The following is a 6,619-nucleotide window of genomic DNA, read 5'->3' on the forward strand; positions in this document are numbered from 1 at the left end:
AGCCTTCTAGCTTCTTACCGCTAGAAATATTGTCATCACTGCCAAGCAAAGGCATAACGAGAGCGGAGAGAGAGAGAAACGCAAAGTAAATGAAGAGAGAGAGAGAATGGAGAGCGCTTTGTGTTTTTGTTTATTGTTGTTGCCTTTGCTGCTGGCGGGTTTACTTTTGTTGCTGTTTCAAACGACGAGGCATTGAGAACAAAGCACAGTGGGTCATATTGGAAAATGTGAAAGTAAAGCTCAGCTTTAAGGAAACAAAAAAATATAACATTTTAAAGAACAATTTATATTAGAAAATCATTATACAATTTATTGTTTATACGTTTATCTTTAATGGTTAACCGTTCTATAATTATTATTTATTCCCCTTCCCTGAATCGTTGCCATTAATCGAAACCGCCATTAAAACCCTAATATATTGAATAGTGAAGTCGTGGTAATGTCAATTGCCATATGTGCATCCTTCATCTGTGGTGGTTCTCACTAACTTCCCCATTAGAAGTTCCACCCCTGCAGACACTTTCCCAATTCCGTCAACAAACCATAACAAACATAGCAAAGCCCACATTAAATATGAATTACCATTAACCAGATCGATCATGTTGCATGCCGCAATCTCCAAAGAAACCACCCTCATGGGTGTGCGTAATGACAGCTCATTACTTGGTTATTTCAGGGGGAATGCGAAACATGAAACTTGAAACATGACAAGATACCCGCATTCGACCGATGGCCATTGAAATTGCATTATTACGAGGTTGATTGGCCTTCGAGTTCGAATACCACCCCACGGCTATTGTCAATTTTCATTTTCCAAGGAAAACCGCTGATCTCGAAAACCCAAAAGACAGTGACAGTCTGGCAACTCTAAAAGGTAAAGACAAAATGCAAACACAACTTCATCTGCAGACTCTCTCAAACTAAGCAAACACAGAAAGTAAAAGCAAACAAGCAACGTCGCTCTCTCTCGCTCTCCTGCTGTTAACAGCGCTGCGGGTGGTAAGTCACACTGTTAACTCAACAGGGCTACTAGTATCAACAGCTTTGTTTTAAACAAGTCCAGAATAATAGCATAAATAACATAATTAATTACTAAAATTTATATACAGCCGGAACTGCATTGGTTTGACATATAGCAATCGGTGCTGATAATGCGTCAAGAAAAAAAGAAAAAAAACTGGGGGTCTCGCAATCTTCTACGGCTCATTTCAGTTCTTATCATAAAAAAAGAACAAAACCCCAGAAAAAACAGTCAGCGATCGCAATAACAACAACAATTTATTTATTCAAATTACAACATATGTATAAACAGCTGGGTCTAAAAAACCTAAAGTCACAAGGGCAAGCCAAAGTTAATATACCCTTTATAAAGATTTTTGATAAAATAATCAAAATATTCTTAACGAATTATTAAATAATACATATTAAGCCGATTGAATTATTTTAATGAGTTGGGATACAATCTCCAAAACCTTTTCTGTAAATGAGAATTTAAAAGAAATTTCAATCGTCTCATAAAATTTAGAACTTCCTTTGAAAGTGTATAGAAAAGCAGGCCCCAAGAAAACAAGAAACCAAAACAAACTCACAACTTCACAAGAGAAAAGATCAGCAGTGAAATTATTGAGGATGCGCCTGGAATATTTATCGTACAAAATCGATGATAAACGCGATGAAGACATATGGTTTGGCCGACTTGCTGTCGACATGACGGATCGACACGCCTACATAACGAAATGAGGTCTGTCTTAAAGTCTGGGAAAGTAAACAAACTAATCAAGCATAAGAACTTGGTAAAATAATTTCAGGGGGAGTTAAAGATGAAGCTATGCTAAGCATTTACAATTTAATTATAACCCAAATATACACATAATATTTAATATCATTATCAAAATTTAAAACAAAGACTATACCGTGGATTGTTTTGTAGATTTGTAAAAACAAAGAAATACTAATTTTCTAGTGACACAATTCTCACAAATTTCTTAACACTTCCCGAATGCAGCCAGTTGCAAACCCATTCCAATTGCATTCTATCCAGAACTCTCCCACAATTCATAATTGTAGTTATCTTGGGGTTGCCTGAAGACCTGAATCTTTGCACATCAACAGATCCACCCGGGCCAAAAACGCAACTTGAATGATAAGTCAAAACAGCAGAAAATGAGTAAGAAAAACTTAAAGACAAGCAACCACTTCCATTAGGGAGATACTGAGGGAGCTGCAGGCCCCAGAGCAATATTGTACGTTTTGGACATATCTTTTGCTTACAACATTTACGACAGGAAGAAATCCATCAACACGATTCTTTTGGCCTAGGCCTGCCTTCGGGCCAAAACACTTTCCACAAGAAAAAGGCCAAGAGAGAGAAAAAAAAGCATTAAATAAAAGTTGCATTCAACACTCGCTTTCTTTGCGAGTCATGTTGTAATGGTCGCTGGAGGGCCCGCAGACGACTGGTCGACCCTTTAGCATTAGTTAAACCCTACACTTGAAAAATTTGTATCAAAAACGAATATTTATACTTAAAACATTTACTGTAATAAAATAAAAACTATAAATAATTCAATAAAGTCCCTTTTAATATAAATGTTCAATGTATTTTTTAAATTTAAGGAACTTAATTAGGTATCTTACATTATAACACCAAATCATTTTGATATTTCAAAAACAAACATTTCCTAATGTGTTCTAATATCAAAACATTACCAAATAAGTAAGGTTCTAGAATTATTTTGATTTTTTTCGAGTGCATTAACACCCCATCCTTAACCCCCTAAAGCCCATTTTACACTGTCACGGGAAATTGTTTGTTTAACATGCGCGGCGCGTTTAAAATTACATGATGAGCAGCGTTTATCAAAAAAAAAAAAAACGTAAAGAAATCAAAACAACCAAATGGGTGTGATGCATAGGAGGGGGGGTTACGGATCAGGGTGTATGGGGCCTGTGCAGCTGCATTGTCTGGGCTTGATCTTGCAGATCCTACGCAACTTTGTGCCTCCACTTCATTTCTTCCTCGATTACAAGTATATTTAGCTGCCTGTCTGGGGTCGTCGTCGGGGTCTTGATTCAATCGAACGAACGAACGAACGACGAGACAACGATCCCCCTTTTGCTCCCCTCTGAAGACCCACGCCCCTGGGCAATCATTGGCGCTGCGATCCAAGTCTTGTCTGGCGACCTATGCTGATTTCTCGGAAAGAAATTATGATATTTCTTGCGGTCACTCGATGATGAGTTGCCATTGTCTCATCGCTTCTGGAAGCGAAGAAAAGAACTTCTGGCTTCTGTTGATTTTTCCACGGATACCTCCCACTCTCTCAAAATGAATGGTAGACGGGCGGTTTATTACTTAATTGGAGCAATCGGAGGAAATATTATAATTGGACCACACTGCAGTTTTTAAATCATTGGTTGAAAAGGTGAAGAAGAAGGAACTTCGAAATTAACAATTAGTATTTGCTGCTCTTTATTTAATAATCATCTTGCTCAGTCACCCAATTATAAATCTAATTTTAAATGGGTATGAAGTGGTAAGAAAATTTACTTTTAATTATTTTTAAGTGAAAACATAAATTAACAATAATTATGAACCAATGTCTTAGTTCTAGAGTAATAATTCACAGATAGCGAGCAAACAATTTAGAAACCCTAATTACGCTTTACATCACAGATTCCATTTCAGTGAGTCAGGGCTGATATCCACTGAAAATATAATGGGATAATTAAAGCTCATTACGATCAGCGAATGGGAAAAACTTTGCCAAAAGAGTCCGTCTCCAGACAGTGTTCCACTTCCTTGGCTCTGGCTCCATAAATATCCGAGTCGGCTGCGGAACGTAAATCTTCATTTAGTCTGGTTTGTTCCGAACTTTCCCTTTCCCCAGCTCCTTTTCAACTCCCCCATACCGTAAGTTACGCCCTTTGTGGATAGTTGCTTGAGCCCAAGTAAAAATATATTTCCTCGCCACACCGCAAATGTTGACAATTAATCACGAAATGTATGGATACGGGTATGTGTGATTATACAGTACGTTTCAAGACGTTAAGTTCAGCTGTAAACTTTTATACCAATAGTGTTCGGGAATTATTAAAATTTTGCAAATTCTTTTTTATGTTAAGAGTCGGATGACTACGTATTATTAAAAAAAACAGAAGAATTAGTTTTCTATAGTAAAAAAAACTTTAATCTCTTCGCTTGTTCCGCTACGAAACGCGCTTTATACCACTGGTCCGGTCCATAATTACAAGACTCGAGTTCCCCCTCCATGGGGCCCTCCCCTTCGCACTTGCAGACACACCCATTCTCCCCATCCGCACTTGAAGACTTGAACTTAATCGGCTCTGAAAGCGGAGATAAGACTACCAAGTCCCCCCGTTAATCCCCCGGTTCTCATTATCAAGTAACGGTTAATGCACGCATAAATTAAATAATTCACAGAGCAATCAAATCCGAAACTCGTACCCAACCAGAATGTTAATTGCCAGATCCAGAACCAAAACAGAAATAGAAATGAAAATGGAAAGAGTAGCTCAGCGAAGAAATGTTTTGGTAATGTAAACAAAGATCAAAGTGTTGGCGATAAGATTCCCAATTCTCCATTTTCGATTCTCGAATCTTGAATCTTGAATCTTAGTTCTATATTCCTTAACGAATCTCAAGTACCCAGAACCGGTTAGGTTGGGAGTTCATGACAGCAGCGCATCAAACATCAAGACCCCGGTCAAAGTCCAACCATAGGAAATTAGTGAAATAAATCAAAGTGGAAAATGGTTTTTAGGATGAAATATGTAAAAGTTCTTTAGGGTAATGAGCATGGTGGGAAATGTTCAGAGAGCAATAAAAAAATTCCGTTATGTGTGGCAAGTTGATTAATTGCAAGTCAAATCTAGCCCTCTTCAAAATGGCAATCAAAAAATGTTCCAACTTTGACTGCAACTGCTCTTCAAGTAGCTGTTCAACCAGTAATTCGATATATCATGCTTTCCGCACATCATGAGTGAAGGGGAAGTACTGTGCATCGTCTAGTCTGCGTTGATATGATTTTTTACGATTCGTTGCTATCACAAATTGAGCGAAAAGGAGGATATAATGATTTTATAGGGAAAAATAAGATTGGGGTTGCATAAAAATGCAAGTGGGTTAGGATAAGGTATTTGTTATGGTGTAGTTTGGTCAATACACTTAATATACTATAATATACCACTATATACTATACTGAGTTATATAAATAAATAAATCTGTTATTTTCCCATTTTCAACCTTCAAAATATTCCTGATCTTGAAAATGTTGAACTTAAATACACACATGTGTGAGCGCAAAAATAGTCTTCACCACTTGACCTACATCTGTGCAATTGGCGTAATTAAAACCTTCGAATAGAGGTCTCCAGTTTACAGTCCAACAAGTGCGACCCAGACATAGACCTTACACAATCGCCGGGGAGATCAACGAAGCGATCCCCGAGCACCGACCCACATACCATTAAAAGGCCGAAAATATGAAAATAGGAAAATTACTACATTTTCTCGGTACGAACAACATAATCGCAAAGTAAGTGAAATTTTTTCAATTCACCCAAGTTGATTTGCGTCATCTTCAAAGGTCGCTTTCTGCACACTCTAATGGGTTAATTACCGCTCAAGGGTTAAGCTGGCAAAGGTTTTAAGCTTGCCACACACATATCTCTTTTGGCTTTTTTCATTGCATACCCAAATATTTGGCTTTATGCCTGCTGACGGACTGGCGTAAACACGAGAAAAATAGAACGCATCGTAAAGTATTCTTACTTTTGGGTTGCATTCCTTTCCCCTAGAATGACGCAAAATTAGCCTAAAAGCGCATAGAAGCCTTCACTCCCACGGTTCGTTCACTCAACAACTCCGAAACTATAAAATGCACGCGTTGCAGTCGAGGCAAAAAAAACAAAAGATTTTTCGACAGGCTCGTGCAACGCGAACAGTGAAAAATCAAGGAAGAACGCTGTAGTCGAGTACCTCGACTATCAGATACCCTTTACTCAGCTAAAGGGACCAAAGGAAAATGAAGATATGCAAGCAGCAAAGCGAGATTGAAATGCGCCGCCTACCGGCGGTAGACAGATTTAAGCGTTATGGGCGTTAGAGTGGGCGTGGCAAATTTTTTTTGGGTCAATCAATAGGTATTGATGAGAACAACACATTTCAGTTTTTATTTTTATATTAGCATAAAAACTGTAGGCGCCACAGTTTTGGACGGTTTGTGGGCGTTAGAGTGGGCGTGGCACTCTGCTGAATCAAATTTGCGCTGCGCAGGAATCTCAGGAATCTGCATACCTAATCCCAGTATTGTAGCATTTATAGTTGCCGAGATCTCAGCGTTCACACGGACAGACGGACATGGCTAGATCGACTCGGCTGGTGATCCTGATCAAGAATATATATACTTTATGGGGTCGGAAACGCTCCCTTCTGCCTGTTACATACTTTCCAACGAATCTAGTATACCCTTTTACTCTACGAGTAATGGGTATAATAAATTTTTGAGGTACGCACTCGGATGGGCCAGATGGTTCGAAAAACTTTTCCGAGGCAGGAAAAGTGTGAAAATAATGGCGCCATATAGGGGCTGGCGAT

The sequence above is a fragment of the Drosophila suzukii genome, chromosome 2L (assembly GCF_043229965.1).
Source record: "Drosophila suzukii chromosome 2L, CBGP_Dsuzu_IsoJpt1.0, whole genome shotgun sequence".
Taxonomy (NCBI): domain Eukaryota; kingdom Metazoa; phylum Arthropoda; class Insecta; order Diptera; family Drosophilidae; genus Drosophila; species Drosophila suzukii.